Source organism: Strongylocentrotus purpuratus, unplaced genomic scaffold (assembly GCF_000002235.5).
Source record: "Strongylocentrotus purpuratus isolate Spur 01 unplaced genomic scaffold, Spur_5.0 spur5_scaffold_1, whole genome shotgun sequence".
Lineage (NCBI taxonomy): Eukaryota > Metazoa > Echinodermata > Echinoidea > Camarodonta > Strongylocentrotidae > Strongylocentrotus > Strongylocentrotus purpuratus.
The window spans coordinates 11616916-11642016 of record NW_022145594.1 but is presented as its reverse complement, the minus strand read 5'-3'; positions in this window follow the sequence as shown (position 1 = coordinate 11642016).

Sequence of the window (25101 nt, the reverse complement as noted above, 5' to 3'; positions counted from 1 at the left end):
GCAAAGTTGCTATTTGTAATAGTTTATATACGTTTACAAAACGTGGCTGCTTTATTTTCCCGACGGTTAACCGCGCTATATATATATATACCCGAACAAGCCTTTACCTGTTGAAAAATTGGAATGCACATGCATCCCAACTGTTTTATATTGGCATACATATTTCAAGATAGTATTCCTGACGGGCGGAAGAGTACATTATAAAGAGGGTGAAATAATTTTAGCATACACACTTTTGAAAGACTGGACAAATCAAAGGAAATGAAACTGGAAGGTTGTTATTTATCAAATGAAAGACTTTCGGCACAATAATCTTTGAAGTGATTCTCACAAGTATCAATAACAGATATTAGAACATTCTTTGTGTCATAACGAACACCGAAAAGATATCTTAATGTGTGTAATCCAGTGTTTGACATGATATATGGATAATACGACATTGTAATTTATACGTTTGAAATGCATAGATCGCAATCTACAAGATACTTCAGGATATTTCTCCTTGTAATAACATGTAAAAACTAAAAATGTCTTCATGGAATATATCAAAATATGTGTAAAACAAAGCTTGTTCTCTTATTTGTTTTATATCTGAACGCTCAACATTATATATCCATACATAGGATATATATAGCCAGTAGAAATTTCAGTACCTTGTTTTTAATGTCTGATTGTAATCATGCCACGTACAGAAGAGGGCAATCCAAAATGTGCACTCTTCTATTATATAGGCAATACTTTAAACTATTAACGACAATGAAAGAGTATTTATGTAGATAATTTCCTCACTGCAGAGTATTATGTAGCAATTCGCAATCGTATTTCACATTTGACATATATATTTCAGTATTTCATGTTTACATAAGAATTTACTACTTAGGACCTATGTTTTCCATCTCAGGTACGATATTTTGTTGTGATATCCTAACGATTAACAATTAATGACATGTTTGGGATTCTGTTTTCATCAAAAGAAAAATTCCGAATGGAGGGACTTATACTAATCAGTCTCTTTTCCCTAACGTACAGAATCATAGAATCCTTGGTGAATTCTTGTTGTAATAGTACTGTTCCTCACTCCACCAATGTTGAGAGTATGAGGAGGATTAACATCATAAATATAACACATAATCAGTCCTATTCCTCTGGAAATATAACACACAATTAGTCCTATTTCTCTGGATAAGGGCTTGAATATCACGTCTTTCATTTGTATTTCTGTATTTTGCTAAAAATTTCAAATATAATTTACACTGTCCCCTTTCATCAGAATTCATATAGTGTATACATTGTAATGTAAAAGTTGTATTTTATTCGAATCTATGTAATTAGATCTTAGCAATGAGTAAAGATATATCATATTAGCGAGCAGGTATATTCAATTTCATTTCGTCTTTATTTTACAAACCATGATAAAAAACATTGGATAAATATTACGTATACAAAATTGCACACAAATGGATTTGCTATTGCAAAGTATACATGTAGGCCTACCTGTGTAGATACGATTACATAGGGAATTCAACATGATTTACCTTCTATTAACAGTACCATGAATGCGAACTGAGGTATTTTTCAAGGCATTTTCAGTATTATAATATTAAATTCTAGTACTTAAAAGTATGATCACTAAGACTTTCACAATAATAACCATAAGGCAATTTCATTAGTCTTGTCCATCATCACCTATTGAAATGTGTGAACATTACAATGACATATTACATAGTCTGAACGTGGTTTCTATGAGCTTTAGAAGGGGTGTTGAAATTACTCCCGAGTTGATTTCTCCAAAATATTGTTGATCATGTTTTAAGTACTATATACAAAATTAAATGATATCATCTTGGATCAGGCTTATGTACAGAATCATGCATGATACTTTTGAAGCCAATACAATTACTGATGACTTCACTTCAAAGTGCAGCAATGTTTAATACATGTATTTTGTATTCATATTTCAGAATAAGAATAAATATATTAAAAAACGCTGTGTTGACAATCCTTTCCAACAAATAACATATTACATTATTTTAAAAGTTCATGCAAAACTAAATATTATTTCAATAGCAATATGATTAGCAACCACTTGAATTCATGTAAACAAATTATTGCTCAGCTAGGCCCGAAAAGATATGATGAACAACATACAGTAAACTCATGTACAAGTAACAAAAAAGAAATTGCACTTTAAGCAGTGGCAATTACATGTATTTAAAGTTCGATGTGCTATCCTAGAAGTGTTACTATGTACATCAAGGCAGGAATATACATATACAATATATAATGAGACGCGTTTTTGTCTGAACATAGTTCAAACCCATTTGTTATAATCAATAGTTTAGGAATCAAGTGCCTAACCTGCTTAGAAGATTTCTGGGACCAAATTGTATATTGATATGGCATGGTAAAACACATTTCCAATGTCCATTTTCCACAGTGGTATCCTAGTCGAATGGTTTGAACACTTACTGGGGATGCCAGGGTCTTGGTTTCGATATACCACTGGCACATACTTGTTTCCGAAGCAATGCATTTTATCTATACTGCCTCTCTCCACCTAGGTATTAAATGGGTACCGAGTCGGATGCGAAATTCATGGTAGTTGCATAATGGCGCCTGGCTGAAATGGTCCCTATGGAGTGGAAAATGTTCACACACTGTGTGTCGGCAAGCCTGAATCCGATGTCAGGGTTAATGATATTTATGTCAAGCTGTTAGAGATTGTAGAGGTATTATATTCGATATCAAAGCAGAATCAGTATCTATTATTAAGAATGTTGGTAAATTGCATTCATACAAATAGAGAAAGGTCATGATGAATCGTTTCCAACTTGTCTTACTTTGGAAGGTACTTTCAATAATAAATTAGAGTAAATGTAGATGAACCTTAAACAATAGAAATGCCAGTGACAACTTACGTCTTATTTTCTCTGTTCAGATGATATGAATAGTCCTAAACTAAAGTGGGGCTAGCAATCAAATAACTTTGTTTGTTATTGCTACAAAATAATAAACATTATTATGTATCTGGGGCTGACATATAAAAGATAGCAGTGATATTGGCTGGCTCTACTTTCGGGGAATATGAATATTGACAATTAATATTGCTCTTTAAAATTATATCGCCCTCATTTTACGACTCATGGCAATATATTTTGATGTCCCCCCTGAAGGCCATACCAAAATGGGGAACTCTGATTAAGCTACACAACCATTATACTCTGATATACAAATATAAATCTCATTGGAACAATGCAGACCTTAATAGAGTACAATATAATTCGCTTATCATGAAGTACCAAATAACTCATCAGCAAGACGAATTTGATCAGCCTTCTTTAGAGCACACTTCAGGGCTTCACATTCCGTTGCCTTGGTTTGCTTCTTTCTCCAGTCTCGGAGCATTAACAATGTACCCATGTATGATACATATGCATTCTTCGTGTTTGTGTCGACATAACGTTGGATATCATCTGGATGAAAGCCAAGAGCCTTCCCGAGTTTATCTATCTCATCAAGCCTGGCAACCTTTCGAGCAACAGTGTTTAGCTTATCATCAAAGTCTTCCTGTTCACCAGAAACGTTCCTTAAATAAATCATATAAAAAGATATTTTGTTCAGTATTTTTCTTATTATATGTGCTGACAATGGGTTCGGGGTGTATTTAAGCAAAAATCTTTCCTGGACCCTAACTTGCTGGGAGGGATATCGTACTACGGACATGGAATACTCTCCAAGGAGTGGAGATGGTGCACATTGTGCGTGACTGAATCCAATGACCTGGGCAGCGTTTCTCGAAACCGTCATAACTACAAGTTCACCGACATCCCATTGAAAGGCGTGTATTAAGTTTAACACACATTTCAATGGGATGTCGGTGAACTTGTAGTTATGACGGTTATGATTTGATATCACATACACCACAAGTAACATTGATATTCAATTATTATTAATTTGTGAGTGAGCCTATACAAAAAATTATTTAAGGAAATAATGTCCACAATCTTATCATGCAGTTTTTGCAGCAATTTGATTATCATTTACCTTGCAATATATGTAATATAGCAGCTGGTTATTATATTTTTTTCTCTTCAAATTTGTTGGGGGGGGGGAGGGGCAAACTGTCCCTTGCCCCTACCTCTTTCAGTTTGATACCTGCACATGCTCTGATCTCAGTCTGAATCTACTAACCATGCTGATAGTATTAAAGGTGAAAGAAATTATCATAACTTACTCTAGAGTTTCCTTTGTACTACGAAATGATGTTTGCTGTGGTTGTGAACTTGATGGACCCTGCAATGGTTCTACAATTTTAAAAATCAGGAAAAGAATAACAATCAAATAACAAATTGCTGCATAAGTAGTAGTAGTAGTATTGGTAGTAGGAATAACATTTTGTTTTGTTAATGATCTCTCTCTCTCTCTCTCCCCTGTCATTATTGTTATCATCCTATGCGTTTAGAAATGTGGTATGAAGCGCTTCATAAATTTTGCATGTTATCATATTATGATTAAATATGAACAAGCAACAACCTTCTCAGTCTTGTGAATTGTTGAGGGCATATAAGAACAATTATAAAACCAAAACTGCAATCGTATTGGAATGATGTGCATGCATTGACGCCCATATGTTTTTACGTCGCAGATGAAAGAGCATCTCGTGGACGATCTAGAGCAATTTGTTAGAAGTGGAGATAGGAAGGCAGCAAGGCATAAAAATGCACCAGAAACATACGGTCACGCATAAGTGATTTCTGAAAACGAAAGGTTCAGTGACCTTGAGGGGATGCCATAGACTATTATGCCTACGAAGTTTGAAAGAAACTGGGATACAGGAAGTGACCTAGTAGATAGGGGTCACAAGCACTGCATGTAAAACGGATGGGAATTGGGTGAACAGAACATGTCATGATGCGTGCTGTGGCCCAAATAGCCTTTCATACTAACATAATCATGCAGGCCGCTATTAAATGGCCTCTAAAATGCCCCCCCGAAAGATTTTCAGAATAAGCTTGCAAGGAAAAAAAAATGAGAAAGGGGGCGAGAAGCATTCTGGAAAATTACGTCATAGCGAATACGTGTTATGATTCGGTAGAAATCCAGCGGAATGCGTATTGTGTGACCCTTGTTCAAATGCAATTTACACAAGTTTTCTTTGTGAATATGTACCTAGTATGGTATCATTCGAAAGAGCAGTACATTCCGGTCATGTTTGGCGCTATTATCATCTGCACATTTGGTACTGCTAGCATGTGGATGCATTGTTATATTAAGGAAGAAAAAAGGGCCTTAAAATGGACCAGAACAGAAAAAATGGCTCATGAACGGTCACGCATGAGTGATTAAGGGAAAAAAACAGAGAGTCAGGTGACAGAATAAGTATCTGTTTACCTGTGCTACTTGGAATGAGAGTTTTTTTGAGTAATCTGTCTGATAGGCCACCCAAGTCAATCTCTTGTAGTTTGTCTGCCAAAAGCTGCCGTCTGTTTGAGTGTGGAGGTTGCTGCGTGACATTCCATTTTGTGAATACTCGCAAAAACGCATTGGTATAGTTATTCGACTTCTGAATCAGGATGTTCTCTAGCTGTGCAATGGGGATCCCCAGAGATATCCCTACAGCCTCGTAGTCAGATGGATGGATAGCCTTGGCCAGCTTCAGGAACTCCATTTCACTGACAGTACTACAAAATGAATAATAAATCAATTGGGTACGATAGGATATCGGTTAGAGAACATCCTATTGGCTGAGAAGTTATCATGCGATAATCAACGATTTGTATTACATACGTGCTCGAGCATGCAATATAAATAGCCTGGGGATATCAGAATATACCGGTAATGCCTGTGATACTAACATTTGAAACATAATGCCCCAAGTTGTAGGTGAGGACAGTATATTGTTCTGGCAGGGACAGTGCCATTGTTTAGGAAACAATATGGCGACTACTGCTTTGTTGGGCAAGCACAAAACAAAATAATATACGCCATGATGTGACCCAGTGAAACCAACTAGTTGGCCAAACTCTGTGATTAGATGGCTCTGGGCAGGGGTAGTTTTTGTTTTTTTAAAGAAATAAAAGCAGAGTCTAACTGGCAGTGAATACAATAATGATGATGATATTTAATGATGATAATAATGATGATGATGGAAATAAGAAGAAGAAAAGGATTACTACTACTTCTAATAATAAATGTTCCATGTATTATCATTACTAAGATTGATGATGATGATAGTGATGATAATGATGATGATAATTATTATTATTATTATTATTATCATTATTATTATTGTTATAATGTAATGAGTAGTAGAGCGCCAGCTATAGTTGAACATATTCTCAATATGGCGATCTATATATGCATCGGCCTAAGACATTGGCTCGAGGTCACGTTAAGCCCCGCCCAGTTAGTTACACTATTTACACTCCCCCTGTCCACACACAACATTTTCAGTGATTAGGCGTGATTAGGCGTGCTTCTTCATTGAGTTTCAGTTCGAAACGATGCCCAAACCTGCGTTTCGATAGACTAGTTTCGTTATACGACGTATCATTAGTGAGCGTCCACACACACAATTTCATCGTAAAACTATCGCGAAACGGTATCACTATCGCGAAACGGTATAGCTAATCACGGAAAATGTTGTGTGTGCAGGGGCGTCGCTAGACCTTTTTCAGTGGGGGGGGGGGGGGGGGGGGGGGGGTGTAGAGGCCAACGATTACCGACAAAATTAAATGTCCAATATCTACAAATTCAACCCTATTAACCCGGGGCCGAAGGCTAAATTGTTTTTCCTATGGACTATCTATAGTACTTGCATATGCGCAAATGGTCATTTTCCTCGACGACATAAAATAATATACGAATTATTTCGTCAACTTAGTCAGCATCATAGCTGCTTTATTTTAATGCAGGCGCGGAGCTAGGATCTTATTTTAGGGAGGGCGGTAGTGAGCAAGCGAATCACTTAAACAGCGCTAATTAGGGGGTGTGGGTGATAGGCCTCTAAATTATTACTACTAGGAAAAGAAGACGATTTATTGTACCTTTCTCGACTGTTAATCCTTGTCTAAATAAAGTTTCCCCCCCCCACCCGCGCGAAGCGCGAAAGCTTTGACGTTTCATTAAATTATTATGAAAAGAAGACGATTTGCTGTACCGTTCTCTATACTGTTAATTCTTGTCTGAATTCAGTTTCTCCCCCTCCCGCGCGAAGCGCGCAGTTTGGGCGTTTCATTAAATTATTAGAGAAAGTAGACGATTTGTTAAACCGTGCTCGAGTCTTAATCCTTGTCTGAATAAAGCTTCCCCCTTCCGCGTGAAGCGCGGAAGTTTTGACGTTTCATTAAATTATTAAAGAAAGAAGACGATTCGTTGTACCATTATCGACTCGTCTAAATGAAGTTTTCTCCCTTCGCGCGACGCGCGGAATTTTGGGCGTTTCATCATAATTTAGAGAAAGGAAGACGATTCGTCGTACCGTTTTCGACTCTTATTAATATTAATCTGAATTCAGTTTCCCTCTCTCGTGCGAAGCGCGGAAGCTTTGACGTTTCATTAAATTATTAGAGAAAGAAGACGATTCGTTTGTACTGTTTTCGACTCTTAATAAGCCCTATTTGGTGTACTGTTTTGTTTTCGACTCTTAATCCTTATCTGAATTCAGTTGTCCCCCTTCCGCGCGAAGCTCGGAGGTTTTGACGTTTCATTAAATCATTATAGAAAGTAGACGATTTGTTAAACCGTGCTCGAGTCTTAATCCTTGTCTGAATAAAGCTTCCCCCTTCCGCGTGAAGCGCGGAAGTTTTGACGTTTCATTAAATTATTAAAGAAAGAAGACGATTCGTTGTACCATTATCGACTCGTCTAAATGAAGTTTTCTCCCTTCGCGCGACGCGCGGAATTTTGGGCGTTTCATCATAATTTAGAGAAAGGAAGACGATTCGTTGTACCTTTTTCGACTCTTAATAAGCCCTTATTGTCTGAATTCAGTTTCCCCTATTAGCGCGAAGCGCGGAAGCTTTGGCGTTTCCTTAAAATATTAGAGAAAGAAGACGATTCGTTGTACCGTTCTCGATTCGTCTAAATGAGGTTTCCCCCCCCCCCTCTTCCGCGCGAAGCGCGAAAGCTTTGACGTTTCATTAAATTAATATGAAAAGAAGACCATTTGCTGTTCCGTTCTCGACTGTTAATCCTTGTCTGAATTCAGTTTCTCCTCCTCTCGCGCAAAGCGCGAAAGTTGTGACGGTCAAAAAACGCGCGCGTACGCCATTATTAGCAATAGCATTTCTTAAAGAAAATAAAGAAACGCGTACACGCGCATGCGCGCACGTTTTCGTTTGTCACGGCCGAACGCAAAATAATTCTTCGTAGATTTGTTTTAACACAGTATTTCTCATATTTTTCCGGACAATTTGATACCATGTTTATCTCTTTATGACCATTAATAAGGGAATGAGCGTCCGTTCAAGATAAATGTGCGTGCGCGCGATCTCTTGTAATACATTGCATATATGGGCAACAACATGTCTATACAAAACCCTTATGGCTCTGCGGGATGGTTGGGAACCCTCATTTTTTTCCTTCATATTCGGATAGAGTAAGAGTCGGAGATGTGATTTCATGTCTCATTTGGCCATTAAGTATATCGTGTCATCATCATATTGACCTTGGAACTCAAAATACAAATTTGCATATTATGACGTCAGCATATTTATGGATCTACATGACATCAATATTTGAGCACTATCTCCAAAACTGTTCTCCCAAATTTTGGTATGTTATAGCTGAGACTATGGGCTATAAAAGTTGTGTCTTTTGTTTTTAAATCAGGTGTTGGGGTCATGTCAAAATTTTCAATTGAATGTTAAATTCGCAAATTTTGTAGAACATTGTAGGAATTTTGCATATGACACGTTTGTCCTATTTGTGAAATATAAACGTTAGCAGTTTTCTAGTATTCAAATTAAACAAGGAAACCCCTTTACTTTCTAGACTTTCTAGACTGTCAGACACTATTGAGTGAATGACCAATTTTTTCCTCTGGTAATAAAATACATTATATGAGCTTAAAGGGTACATGAGCATTTGTCAACATCAATAACCCACTTCTTGTAATGGCCCAAAATAATCCGATTGAATCTATGCGCAGCACAATCTAGGTAAAACATGACGGGTAGAACATTTCATGGAAGAAGATAAAATTGTGAAAATGCATTCTTCGTTATGTCAATTAGGGTCAAAGGTGTAACTGCTTATTGTATGGGGCCAATGGTCATATATCGTCTCAATCTATCTTCCATAGATCCATAATGGTCAATATACTACACAGTTGAAACTTTTCATATGGATAGACCTTAAAGGTAAAGACCAGTTATGGTCATGCGATTGCATTGTGAAAGAAACGTTGTGGAATCGATCAGAAAAGGTTGATCATCTAGCATATAAGTATTGGTGTGTACTGCAAGGTTTTGGAATCATCAAAATGATAAGAAATTTGGCCCAGTCTTCGTAAAGTTACAGGCACTGTACACAGAAAGATGTATATGGGACTATACGCACACGTGCGCGACACGTGCGTTTATCTCTCACAGACCATGTAGATAAACTAATTTACCAAACATATCAACTAGTAGGCGATTTCCCGGCAAAATTGTTATCATCATGTATTAGTCAAAACATCTTCTTTCACATGATTTCGTAGTAATTGTTGTCACTACAAGATAAAAGAATGCATTCATTGTCATGTTAAGAGTAAAGTTATTTCATCTCACCCTGCTTGTGATGTATCAATCCTTCCCATTCCTTCGGTTGAATTATCCTCAGATGATGATGTGCCTGTCATGAACGAATGAAGTCAGTTTGAATGAGAAACACAACTATAAGAGAAAACATGTGTAATGATCTCTCGCGTTCACTCCATCTCTAGTATTAAAAAAAAAGAGAAATTCTCAAGTGTAGATAATGCACAAGTATGACATTGCTCGAGTTTCCCTGGATAAGGTAATCGAATTGCGCTATTTTTTGTTCAAACAACAATAAGAGTATATATATATATATATATCAAGTTAGTTTTTAGAACATTTTTGGCAGTAATAAGCTTACTTTTTTAAATATTTCCAAAGTAGCAAAATGGGTGATAAGCTCCACATAATAAATATTTCAAAAAAGTAGCCAAAGATGGGATAGGAGTTATACAGTGCGTTCCAGAAAAAACGAAACCGAGAATTATTGATGTTTTATCATAACTTATTCACATTTATAATTAATAAATGACACATATTTGGAAAGCTTATAACCTCCTCTTTCATTTGATGCAACTGATTATGATGCATATTTCAAGCATGAGTGATTGAAATCAATTTGAAGAGAGGAAACCGAAAAGTCGTTTGGTGGGCGGTATCTGAATTTCAAAGAGAAAATCACATTTCTAGAAAGTTGGGTTTCTGCCCTTTCATTTGACACCTCAATCAGGGAAAATGAGCAAGGAATGACAAAGTTTTGTTTGTTTAAAGTAGCCCTTACGTTTTCATAATTTTAGCAAACGAATTCGTTTTCACTGGCTGCCTGCCGTATCAACAAACCAAATTAACAAAAGACTTAACTCCATTTCGTTGACAATCAGCCGTAGACGAAAGACTTCATGCATGGCTGATTGTCAACGAAACGGAGTTAAATCTTTTGCCAATTCTGCTTTCCGCCAGTGAGCGCTTCTCCTGTTCACCTCTTGCTCTGGCTTCCTCTCCTTCTTTCTTCAATTCTTCAACTTGCTGTCTCAGAGTCGTCTCATTCCGCTCTTTCTCCTTTAGCAATTCTGTCAAACTGTCTACATGATGTTGTTTAGACTCGAATTTTTTCGTCTTTTTTGCTGGCAGCTTTACTTCCTTTAGTTCATTTGTTGCTAACGCTCTGTCACCTTCTTGAAGGCATCCATGTAAGAGGCGAAGCCACTGCAACCGATCCCTATCTGAGAGTATGTGATCAGGCGGAGCAGGTTCGTAGATATTAGTGATCCCGCGAGGATATAAATCAGTTTTCAATTTTTCGATGGCTTCACGTCTCTCGATAGAAAGTATGGCACAGAGAGGGACGCGACCTATCCATTCGAAACATATGCAATGAGCTTATTAGAAATCACATCTAAAGTCACGTTGATGTTATAAATTCTATTTACCACACATACGTCGCCTTATCTCCTTGGGGGGGGGGGGGGTACTTTGATACAAATGAATGAAGAGAATCTGCAATGCTTCAGTCATCTCTGTTTGTGTCTGTCAATTTTCTCATAAACTTCGTTGATTGGCATTGTTATGAATATAACGCCATATTTAAATTGTGGAAAAAATGGGGAAAATGTAATGAGAGAAGAAGGGTGGGAGAGACACAGAGGGAGGGGGTAATAATGATACAAAAAAGGGGATATACATTTACAACTGTGAGAACGGACATTACATTTAGCACATTATGGTTGGGGCAATCGGGATAAAACGGCCGAATGATATTGTTTATTATATCGTTTGATTACAGCAACTACGACCGACAGAAATAAAGTAGAACATGATCGGTCGTCAGTGTAAAGACCGGTGATAACGTGTACAAAGATAATTATGAAATAAATAATTGAATAACGTGAAGATCACGTTGTGATCGATTGATATTTGGGATATTCAGTGTGAGCATTCAAATTGTTATGTTAAACTATAATCACCCTATGCCTCGGCTCATAATTACAAAAAATTGTATCCCCTTAATATATATTTAGTACTAAATGATATTTTTGGTTCTCGGACACCTACCCCTTAGACATCCACCCACCGGATAACCACCCATAGGATAACCACCCTCTACGACACCTACACCTAGGTTTCAATTACACACCATGCATGTTTCAAATAAATTACAAACCAAGGACACGATAATGATATGTGCATATACACAGAAAATAATAGAAACATGAAACTTGTCCAAACAATTCGAAAGATTTGATGATTATGAATGTAACATAAATGAGGAAATAGTGTAATCCCACATGTATATTATATAGGCCTACACAGGATATGGTATAAGTAGGAACATGCACTTCAGAAAGGAAGGGAAAGGGAAAAGGCATTTCATTTAGAAAATGAATGGACGAAGGGCGTGTTAGAGTCCACGATATCGATGTGATCGGATTTTTTTTTTTTTTTTTTTTTTTGCTCGTTCTATGTTAGCGTGTGTTTTGTATACTGTTGTATATGTTATGTGTTTAAATGTTGTGTGGGGTGGGGGGGGGGGGGTAGTAGGTGTTTTGTAGCTTTTCCCTTTTTTATATATATAATTTTTTTTTTTTTGTCTCCAAAGGAAAATGAAGAGGTGTAACTTTTGTATGTAAATGTAAAAGATCATTGGTAAATTTATAAAGACCTATGTTAAATTATTTTGTTATTTTGTATCCAATGTTATAAATGTACAATTTTTCTTTGAGAGAAACGAATAAAAACCTATGAAAACAAAAAAAAGATGTGTAATTAAGTGCTTGATAATATGGAATAATGGATATTATAGAAAACTAAGATGAGTACTCGATATCAAGGGCATATTGCTTGTAGAATGTGCGTATAATATAGAATGAATACTGGTTGTTCCTCGATTGACTCATGTCCTCGTCATAACTGATGCAAAATTCTTTTGTAGCAGGTGTTATTATCGTTACACACATGTAACTACACACATTTCATATCAATTCAAATCATCATATATGCAAACAAAATGTACCAACATAAAAAGTTTCATGCGTGAAAGTAACATGACTCGTAATGTTATTCGTTCATTCATCTCTTCATTTATCCATTCTTTTAATCAGTGCGATGGAAAGGTATATATCACCGCATTCTAATGTATATGGTGTGTATCAACGGTGCAATTAATTATTAATTCAAAATTGTTTGAAGAAACACCTATCATGCCTTCAGTTTATTGTCCTACCTACCAGGATTAGGGGCAAGCTCACCTGTTTCATCCTTTGTCACCCTGATCCATTCACGGCTATATACAATATGATCCGGGCTAAGAGAAAGAAATGAGAAAATGCACCGATTCAGAATTACGTGATTATAGGGTTGATGATAACAAACTGCATACAATTTGATTCTTCATCCCCAGCTCCACCCACAAGAAAATAACTTGTATGTTGTTGTTATACCCTACAACGATTAAAAAAAGCCTCCTAGAGTCCTAGTGCTACGACATGTACATTTTCTGCAAAGCAAAATTGAAATTTTCTCGCCCAGTCGCCCCTCTCATTCAAAATATGTTAGAAGATGCAGCGTTTCTTGTGTATAATATGCAGTGGAAGCAAGAGGGCAGATGCTTCTATTTATTAAATCAATAGATGGAGAAATACCACTTCCGCCTAAAATTCAATAAATGATTTTCAATAAAGATTTCATTTCCTTCCATTAATTTTGTTTCAATTATGTACACGCGCGCGCAAGTGTGTGTTGTGGTGTGTGGGTGTGTGTGAGCGTGTGCGTGTGTGTGTGAGTGTGTGTGTGTGTGTGTGCGTACACGTGTATCAATCAGATTAGATTAGATTATTTACGCCTGGGATCAAGTTTTAAAGGGCCACTGTAACCCGGCCAACATAGCCTTTTAAAACATGAACCAATCTCTAAATTGACCAACAAATGATAATAACCATCCATTTTTCACAGATCTCACGCTTGCTTGGCTACGCCCCTCGAAAAAGGTAATACGGTCACGTGGCTTGATGACACATTTGACGTCATTGCGGGCATGTCCGATTTGATAATTTCATAATTAGGAATGACGAAATTGCCATAAACTTACTTGGATTATCAAGTGCATATATTATTTTTCGGATAAATGTCTTTTTTTCTTCAATTAATATCACAGTTTGCCCTTTTAAAGACATTTTAAAGCCTAAATCACCCTCCTTTTCACCGAGAAGTCTCCAACTGTGACGTCATATGCGTTTGCGCAATACAGCTCCAAAACTTGGCTTTTTCTGACAATTTGAGTCGTAACTTTTAAAGCTAGATTACAGATTCATTGATGATTTCTAAGAAAAATCATTGTCATGTTCGGAATCTCCGTCAAAAATTATTCTACGCGTCTTTTTTTTTTCCATTTTTTTTTTTATAGCCCGCTTTGGTTAGAGTGGCCCTTTAATGTCATCATCCAAAAGACGTGACTCAGTTTCGAACCTGGGTCCGATTATAATCAGTTTGTAGGTGAAGTCAGAGAGCTGACCGTGGACATTAACGCTACACCCACTCACATATGCAACATGTAATGAGTTTCTAAAAACCTTCCTTTTACAAGACTCCCGTAACCAAGAGGTCATAAGTAAATGTGAAAGGGAAACGCGATCATTATTAGCAAGGTGCTATGAAAAAAGGAAAGTTCAGAGAAGCATAGCCTATGGTGACAATTTGGGCAATTTGGGGCAACGGCCCGATACTTCCCCTCCGATGAAGATAACTAGCAATAAACTTGTACTTGAAGTAATTGTTTGAATTATCTTAGAAATTATTATCATAATCAGTGTTTCAGTCCTCATTGATAAATTGATTAATTCTTAATGAGCATTTCTTATTATATGCGCGTTTACGGCATTTTGATCAAAGCGCTAAAACCAGGGTCAGTGTTTTACTTATGTTAATTATTTCTTTTTGAGACATGCGATCAAATTGTTTTTATTTGATTTGAGTCCAATATATATTGCCCATGTGAATATGGAGAGGGAATAGATAATACTCACTTCAAAAACAGCACAATGCAGTTAGCCTTCCCAGCAAGTTCACGTACATCTGAGTTGTTTATAACTGGTGAGATGATAAGAGAGAACGTGTTCGATACATTGTGCATAATGAATCTTTTGGTTTATATGAACATGACATTTAACCTACATGCAGACATAGAGAGAGAACAAAAAAACAAGCTTGTGTAGTATTATAAATTACATGCCAAATGCCAGAATAACACAAATTAATGAATTGTTTGTGCAATAACATATTCTAAGGTAACCACACACTATATTATTTTGTGATAATAGAAACAGTGAACGTAATGCCTTTCATGAAGAGAATCGTACATGGGTTTGAAAGTCGTGGAATCATACTAATGAGGGAGCCAAAATTATGATGAATCAATGAATTCAGAATTACAGTGGTCAGTAATGGTACAATTTCAAAACCAGAAATAGAAACACCATAACAAAAAAAAAAAAAAAAAAAAATAAGGTTGTTTTAAAAGCATAAGACATCACTCCCTGTAATGAGAGTGCATCAACACTGTTCGAGCTTCATTATTGAAAATGTATTTTATAAATACTTGTTAGGGCCCATTATTTGTTATCTCGATATGCTTTTGAGATCGAAAAAAGGTTAATAATAAGATTATTTGCAGTTCCCTTTTAATAATCCCCATGTGGTGATCTGACGATTGGGCATGTTCGTAAAACATGTTTCTACAATTTAAATAGACACTTGTATGCCAATGCAAAATACCCTGCTGGTAGTCTCCAAACTAATTACATTATGCAGATCAAATGGTCACAGTGATACATACACACCATGTAACTAAAAAGTTGTTTGTATAGACGACATGTTAAATTAATCAACGGCTCACACATATTCGTTCGTTTTTAGTTTATTCCCTTCCTTGAAATATGAATATGATATATTATATATTACAATATTATGTATTGTTTACTGTTTAAACAATGACTTTATAAAAGAACACAAGTGCTTACATATTTTTCCCCTTTCAGACGATAGGGGTGAGATGATGTAAATAGTCAATGGATAACGTAGGGGGGGGGGGGACGTGCCCCCCGTGCCCCCCCCCCCCCCCGTAGCTACGCGCCTGGTCATATTTCATACCCTCAAAATAGTGACAATTGATTCAATTGATTGCGGGATTCTAGAGGGGGCGGGGGTGTAAATAGATATATAGAGACCATGGGCGTCAATTCTTACGCAATACCTATTGTTCAGGGGGGATGATCTATCACCCCCCCCTGAACAATAGGTATTACGTATAGATCATCCCCCCTGAACAATAGGTTTTACGTAAGGATTGACGCCCATGATAGAGACTCTCTAAATAAAAACCACCAAGAACTTAATTTGCCATTTAAAAAAAAACACAAAACGATCCAACTCTACCGGTAGTTATTCTTTAAGCCTCTTTCACACTGGAACTGCGTAGAGTTGCGTAGTGTGGCGTACCGACTACGCAGAAATTAGGCTGCGTATTAATGGAAAAATGTTGCTTCACTGTAGTCCCTGCGTAGGTTATGCATAGGCTAGTGTACATGTTTGCTTATATTGGATTACGGTTGCTTACTGTGTGGAAATAGCTTTTACTGCTTTGTCGATCTGGCGTAGGGTAGCGTACTGTTGCGTAGGCATGGCGTACAGTAGCGTAGTGTTGCGTGAAAAGGCGTATTTTCTGCGTCGATTTTCTACGCCGAAAGTACGCGGAAAAAATTAAGCATGTTGAATTGTTTGCGTCCATCAGCATGTAGTAACGTAGGCCAGAGTAGTTGGTATGCAACACTACGCAAATCTACGTATGGAACCCACGCCAATTAGTGACCTGGCAGTGTCACAAATAAAGTATTAAAAATATGCTCGTCTGACCCTAATTAAATGCCTAAAACCCAGCTGTGAGCTTTCGGGGGTTTAAGGCCCCTTGAAACCCGTGGACCCACGCCTATAAACACTCAACCCGCTGCGATCTAACCCTAATTAAATGCCTAAAACCCGTGAGCTTTCGGGGGTTTATGGCCCCTTGAAACCCGTAGACCCCACACCTATAAACACTCAACTCGCTGCGATCTAACTGATCGCCCCCCCCCCCCCACTTTGAAAAATGTTTCTTGGAGTCTGCATGTAACATGTAAGAATGGTGCAAGGTGATGCAGATTTTTTTTCAGCACTCCCCCCCCCCCCCCCCACTCTGGTTGATATTGAACTATTAATATGTAAATGTACAATTCATAACCTGGTTTAAATTTTCTTTTAATTTACTGTAGATATAAGACAATATTAGTCTCCGATGGCTGAGTAGACGTAGAGTCGTATAGTTGTATAGCTGAGAGTCGTATAGTTGTATAGGTGTACAAAATTATGGCACTTCGGCCCGCAAGCTGTTGTGTTGACGGGTTCTTCGATGGACGGATAGACGTATGTGTAATTGTATAGTCGTACGATTATTGGCCTGCTTGGCCCCCCATACTCTTCGACTCTACCTCACTCAGCCAAAGTACTCATGTTTATTCATGAGGCCGCTAGCCTAGCGTTACTTCGCACCTTCGTACGCTACCCACGGCCGACACAGCGCAGCACTGTGTGTACTGTATGTATGTGTGTGTAGACTGAAGGCAGCTTGCGACTGAACTGTCAGTCCAATGGTTTTCTTGTGAAAACTTTCCTTTAGAAAATGACAATCAAAATTCAGTAAGCATGGCCGTAATAATCACAAAATAAGCTTTGATTTCATACTTCCATTCACGAAAACTATAAACAAATTGCGGCAATTAATCATGATGGAAATAGGTCTCTAAGTTTGGACGTCGACGGGAAGCCCCGTGTATATCTCTCTGGCTTGTGCAGCGCTACTACAAAGGATATCCTATAGAAAGATGCTTTACTCGGGTAATCCCGACCCTGTGCATTTGTGCATTTAATACGCAACTTAATGTGAGTGGATAGTCATCGGTCGTGTGTCTACGGATGCAGGCGCGGATCCAGGGGGGGGGGCCGAGCGGGCCTTGGCCCCCCCCCCCCCCCCCGCAAAAAAAAAAAAAAAAAAAAAAAAAGAGAGAAAAAAGGAAAAGAAGCGAAAGGGAAAGAGGAGAGAAAGGGAAAGAAAGAAGAGGAAGAAGAAAAGAAAAGGGGGAAGAAGGAGATCGGGGGCCGAAAGGGCTTTGCCTCCCAGGCTGTTGACCCCCCCCCCCCATATAACAAATAAGAGAGAAGGAAGGAAAGGGAAAGGAAAAGAAGAGATACTGGCGTACTGATGGGGGGGGGGGGGGGCTAAGTGGAAATCAAATTCAAACGTGGTTTATTTCTAATTCCATAACGGTGGATTACAAATAATGCTAAAATGACATCATTTCCGAGATTTTTCCTCACTTTTTAGTAAATTATACGTTTGTATGTGTTTGTTGGAAAATGACAAATTCCTAAATTTGCAGCCAGGCAAGAAATATGATTCTTGAGATTCCTACATGTCAGGGCCCGAGGTACGGCGGGGATCGGGAGCCCCGAGCTCTCCCCCCCCCCCCCACACTTTTTTTGAAAAATTGTATTAAAGAGAAATAAAATAGAATGAGAGCACGAAAGAAAGAATAGTTAACTGCCAGTGTTAACAAATAATGAGGCATCAAAATATGCTCATCTGACCGTGATTAAATGCCTAAAACCCCTAAGCTTCCGTGGGCTCTGCCCCCTGGATCCCACCAAAGGCCCTACGACGGGCCCTTAGATGCTCATCTGACGGTAATTTAATGCCTAAAACCCCTGATTTGGGGGGGGGCTCCGCCCCTTGGACCCAACGCCAAATAGTTACCTGCCAGTGTCACGAAATAATAAGGTATACAATAAAAAATATGCTCATATGACCTTAATTAAACGCCTAAAACCTCTGAGCTTCCGGGGCCGGCTTCGCCGCCGCCCCAGACAAGGATTAACAATCGAGAACGGTACAGCGAATCGTCTTCTTTCTCTCATAATCTTATGAAACGTGAAGCTTCCGCGCATTGCGCGGGAGGGGGAACCTGAATTCAGACAAGGATTCAGAGGCGAGAACGGTAATACCAATCTTTTATGATTTAATAAAACGTAACAGCTTCCGCACTTCGTGCGGGATGGAGGGGGGGGGGGGGGGAAAACTTAATTCCGACAAGGATTATTTTCGAGAGCGGTACAACGAATCGTCTTCTTTCTCTAATGATTTAATGAAAATTAAAAGCTTCCGCGCTTTGCGCGGGAGGGGGGAACCTGAATTCAGACGAGGATTAAGAGTCGAGAACTGTACAACGAATCGTTTTGTTTCTCTAATGATTTAATGAAACGTAAAAGCTTCCGCGCTTCGCGCGGGAGGGGGCAGAATCTAAATTCAGACGAGGATTATTTTCGAAAACGGTACAACGAATCGTCTTTTTTCTCTAATGATTTAAGGAAACTTAAAAGGGGGGAACCTGAATTCAGACGAGAATTTAGAGTCGAGAACTCTACAACGAATCGTTTTCTTTCTCTAATAATTTAATAAATTCTAAAATTTTCCGCGCTTCGCGCGAGAGGGGAAAACTAAATTCAGACGAGAATTATTTTCGAGAACTGTACAACGAATCGTTTTGTTTCACTAATGATTTAATGAAACGTAAAAGCTTCCGCGCTTCGCGCGGGAGGGGGGAGAATCTAAATTCAGACGAGGATTATTTTCTAAAACGGTACAACGAATCGCCTTTTTTTATGAGGATTTAAGGAAACTTAAAAGCTTCCACGCTTCGCGCAGGAGGGGAAGGGGGTAAACTAAATTATGACGAGGATTAAGAGTCGAGAACTGTACAACGAATCGTCTTGTTTCTATAATGATTTAATGAAACGTAAAAGCTTCCGCGCTTCGCGCGGGAGGGGGCAGAATCTAAATTCAGACGAGGATTATTTTCTAAAACGGTACAACGAATCGTCTTTTTTTTATGATGATTTAAGGAAACTTAAAAACTTCCGCGCTTCGCGCGGGAGGGGGGGGGGGGATCTTGAATTCAGACGAGGATTAAGAGTCGAGAACTGTTCAGCCAATCGTCTTCTTTCTCTCATAATCTTATGAAACTTAAAAGCTTCCGCGCTTTGCGCGAGAGGAGGGGGGGGGGACTTGAATTCAGACGAGGATTAAGAGTCGAGAACTGTACAGCGAATCGTCTTCTCTCCTAATGATTAAATGAAACGTAAAATCTTCCGCGCTTCGCGCGGAGGGGGGAGGGGGGGGGGGGAACTGAATTCAGACGAGGATTAAGATTCGAGAACGGTACAACGAATCGCCTTTTTTCTTTTATAGTTTAATGAAACGTCAAAGCTTCCGCGCTTCGCGTAGGAGGGGGAGAGGGGGGGGGGGGGGAACTGAATCTAGACAAGGATTAAGAGTCGAGAACGGTACAACAAATAGTCTTCCTTCTCTAGTAATTTAATAAATCCTAAAAAATGTCGCCCTTCGCGCGAGAGAGGAAAAACTAAATTCAAACGAGATTTATTTTTGAGAACGGTACAACGAACCGTCTTCTTTTTCTAATAATTAAATGAAACGTCAAAGCTTCCGCGTTTCGCGGAGGAGGGAGGGGGAAATTCGCCCCTCCCTGCATCTACCCCCCCCCCGCATCATGTCACTGTTGGTCACCATTACGTACCAATATTTGGCTCGCAAAATTTCAAATTTGGGCCCCCCCCCTAAGAAATCCTGGATCCGCGCCTGTACGGATGTAATGTTGAATATCCATGAGGTATCTCCGTCGTCACGCATTCCTGCATTATGCATATCGCGTCTGTTTTCGCCCTGGACGTCGACACGGAGGAGGACCTCAGGCGGAGTATAGCCAATTCCACAGAGTAGACTCTCCCGCGGACGATGGCACCGGGCACGGGTATCCCGAGGCACTATGAACATGGTGGACAAAGAAAGCGGACAAAATATACAGTTCCTCGGGTGGACAAAAGAACATCCCTTCACTGCTATTATGTAAAAATGTGTAAAACAGGTGTCACATGCATATTCACCTGTTCTACACATTTTTACATAATAGCAGTGAAGGGATGTTCCTTTGTCTAACTGAGGAACTGTATATTTTGTCCGCTTTCTTTGTCTGTCACGTTCATAGTGAGGGCAGGGTTCAGGAGGAGATAGCTGGGTCGGCGATCTCATTAAAAAACAATAGAATACAAAGACTCGCCGAGACGTCGCGCCCCCCGCGGAGCCTTAGCGTATTACTTTTATAGAAAAGCGACTGAGTGTAGCTATGACATTGTTGTATAACGTATGGTGGCAATGTAATGTAGGATTCTACCAACGTAAAGGTAAAGCAAGCCCAATCAGGATCATAGCGCGGTTAGTGAAACCTACTACACAAATACGCAGCTGGTATAAATTCTCTCATTTTGGGCACGTAGTGCCTATAGTAAAGACAATTAGGAATGAAATAAGAAATAGGAATACATTATCTGTTTTACCCAACATATTAAGGGCAAAAGAGCATTTCGTTGGTTTAGTAATACTAAGCACATAATTTGCCCATACAATTCATTATTTGACCTAAAACATACCTTAGGTTAGGAAATAGATTTCATCCCATAGGCATAGACACAGGTTCATAGTAGAGGTCTATAGTTTCATTTGAATTACAACAAACACAAACAAAACAACATTGCATTTTTTTCAATATACAAACCAGTGCCACGGCGACTTGCTATGATGAGAGATATAGAATCGGTGAGGTATTCCTCCTGATTATCAGTATATGTTTGACGTATAACAGTCGCCTCTTTGTCTCCATGAAGAACGCGTCTCAGAGCAGGGACTATGAGGGGCACAGGCCCGTTCAGATCAACTATACATATGATAAGCTTATCAGGAAAAACCACTCGTTCATAATCACAGGGTACAGCCTTGCCTGGTTTGTACGACAAGATTTCATGTCGTAGTGTAGAAATCCTCGTCTTCAAATCCGCATTTGAAGAAGCCATTTTGAATGACTACCTGCCTACGTTTGGAGAGGAACAGAACAGCCAAACGCAATGGATTTAATCGGTGTATTCATGCAATACAAATGTTACTGTTCAATACATGTCTTCTACAGGCTCTACAGGTTCCAATGCGCATCAACTACTACTAATAATAGTGGGTTCTTGTATAGCGCTCATGTCTCTCAGACTTGACACTCATGGCGCTCATTCATCTATGAAATTTGATTGTATTGATTGGAACGAGGCTTATTTTTAGTACGGATAGAGTCAATAAGCCATGGACTTTGTACTTTCAGTGTTGTCAAAATATTGTTATAAACATTATGTGCATTAAAACCCCTATAAATCCTATAGTTTAATATTATATATTATTATCCGTATCAGACATCTGACCAGTGGTTTTACAAAATCAAATTACATTCGTTTGTAATGCTAAAAGGGCTAATCTGATAATATTATACAGATATGACTGGCAGGGGGTGTAATATTATAAATATATTGACTGCTATGAGAGGCATCGCTGTTCATATAGGCTCAAGGAGACGTTACATCCTGATATGAACCCTCGGTGCGTCGCCCCGAAAGCCACTATAGAAATAGCTATGTTTAGAGGAATTGGTATATAAAATGGAGTTCACATAAGTTCTGAACGTTCTATTTAAGTTATACCTCTCTTTAGAAATCTAGCCATCTGATTGGTCGAAATTGGAGTCGCGATTTTAGCCATTCCCGTAAAGAAACAAACAATGCCAGTACAGGTTAATAGGTTAATAGGTTAATAATAGGAAAAAAGTAACATTTTGCTGCGATCACCATCGGTTTACGTGTTAAAATTTAGTTTGTGAGAGCGTGTATAAAAGACATATCGACTGCTTTAATATTCGAGGCCTGGCTGTTGGCTCTCGGAGACGTTGCACCCTCCCATTTGTTTTTGTAAGTTATACTATTGCATGCGTTGTTGAGCCCCCTCACATTGTGAAAAAGTATGTTTAAGAGAAAAAGAAAGAAAGAGAGAAAGAAATAAAGAATATTGACCTGCTAGTGTCACAATAAATGTGCTCCGACGGTGCTCCGACCGGTGTACCCCACTAAGGGCCCTAAGATGGGGGCATTGGATGCTCATCTTACCGTAATTTAATACCTAAAACTCCAGAGCTTTCGGGGGCTTTGGTCCCTGGACCCCACCAAGGGCCTTAAGGCGGGTCCCTGGATGCTCATCTGACCGTAATTAAATACCGAAAACCCCAGAGCTTCATGGGGCTCAGCCAACTGGACCTCCCGCCAATTAGTTTCCTCCCAGTGTCAGAAATATGGTATCAAAAAATGCTCATCTGACGGTAATTAAATGCCTCAAATCCCTTGAGCTTCCGGTGGCTCCGCTCCTGGACCCCACCAGGGGCCCCTGTGCTTCATGGGGCTCTGTCCCTTGATCCCCGCAGGGGCAAAACTCCTGCACCCCACGCCAATTTGCTGTCCACTCGTTTTGCTCGATACGCTCTACCATTCGTTAATACTCCACTTTGAAAAACGTTCCGCGGTGCCTGCATGTAAGATATAAGAGTGGTTGTGATGCAGATTTTTCTTCCGCTTCCGTTTTTGTTCAATACGCCATGCACAGATGCACTACCCCGAAAGATGAGCAACCTGGAATGTCCCCCCCCCCCTCAATCCCAAACTGCTTCCGGCGTGCATAGTGAATTGGTTACCCCATATAGTTGGTACCTAGGGAATTCGGTGGGCTACAGCAGAACTCTCCTGCCCCCTCCCCCACTCAGTGTTATTTAGGGTACGCATATGCATGTTCATTCCTTTCGAAACCACCCTCCTAGTCCGGTGTGTAAAGTCAATACGGGCCGGATTTTTTGTGTACTACGAGCCGGACTTTGGTGCGTGAAAAATACCCCTTTACCGGACATTTTGGGAACACGCATGGTATTCCTCCATTCACGGAGTTTGGGGGGGGGGGGGGGTACTATCCGGACTATCATAGAGCCTAGTTCCTAACTAGCTTGGAAAGGTTTGATGAATGTGGGCCCAGGTCATTTACTATGTCCACGAAATATGACTACTGAAATCAATTACTTTTTTTTACAGGTGCGCCCAAGTCATCTATCCCTCTTGACTACACAAATAGCATGATGTCAAGAGGTCAATTACGTACGCTAGAACAGCATGAATTATTTATGTGTCATGATCATCTACGTCATTAGCTATGCATGACAGTAATATAACGGTAAAAGGAAAGCCCAATTGAGGGGTCAGTATTTACACGTGTATCGTCTAGAGCATATTTGATATACAGCGTTGAGTTTAGAGCAAATAAAGCTCACCTGAGATGACATTTACACACGCAGTGGCGTATCCATCATTCTCTGGTGGGGGAGGATGAGGGGGTTACAAGTCATATAATTATGTGCCAAGCAAAACAATAACGGGGGGGGGGGGCTGGTCCAAAAACTTGAAAAAATGTTTTAAAGAATATCATAATTTAGAGGTAAATTATGATATTAGAAGAAGAAAAAAATCCCACATTCCCGATATTCCATACGTAGCGTTGCTATTTCGCATTTGCCGGTATTAAAGGGCATTCAAAAAATAAATTGTCATTTAATTCAACTGGTTGTTTATTCAAGACATTTCGTTATGGTAGAATGCCTCTTTTCCTCCTCCCTCTCTTTCTCTCTCTCTCTCTCTCTCTCTTTCTCGTTTTAGTGTCTTTCTCCTATTCTAACTTTCTTTCGTGCTCTCTCCTATGTAACTACATATCTCTTTATATGATACTTGCCATTTAATTGTCTAATCTTATCACATAAATCACCACCCCTCTCACCCTCTCTTCCTTTGCTCTCTCTCTCTCTCTCTCTCTCTACCCCCTCCGTTTATTGTGTGATAGGCATGCGTGTAGGCAGCCATGTTTCAAGTGGCAAATACGTGGGTACTAATAGCATGTACAGGTCAATCTGATAACGCCCTCTTTAGGCAAATACATTGCACTCTTCGTCTTTCTCTTCTTCCTCCTAGCTCCCTCTCCAGTTCGGCCTGATTCTTCGTCTGCTGCTCCAACTGCGCATCCTCATACTTTACGTACACTGTCTTCCGTATCAACCTCATCTTGCTTCTCTTCCCTCTTCTCCTCCTCCACCTCCAGCTCATACTGCTCCTCCTGCTATTGCTCCAACGTCGATCTTCCATCTTTTCCCTCCCCTTTCGTCTCCTCAAACTCCTTCACCTGATCCTGCTTCTCCTCTTCTAGCTGCTCCTCCAACCCTTCTACCTTTCGCCCCTCCTCCTCTACGAACTCCTCCTCATCCACCTCCTTCACCTCCTTATGCTTCTCCTCTTCATGTTGCTCCAA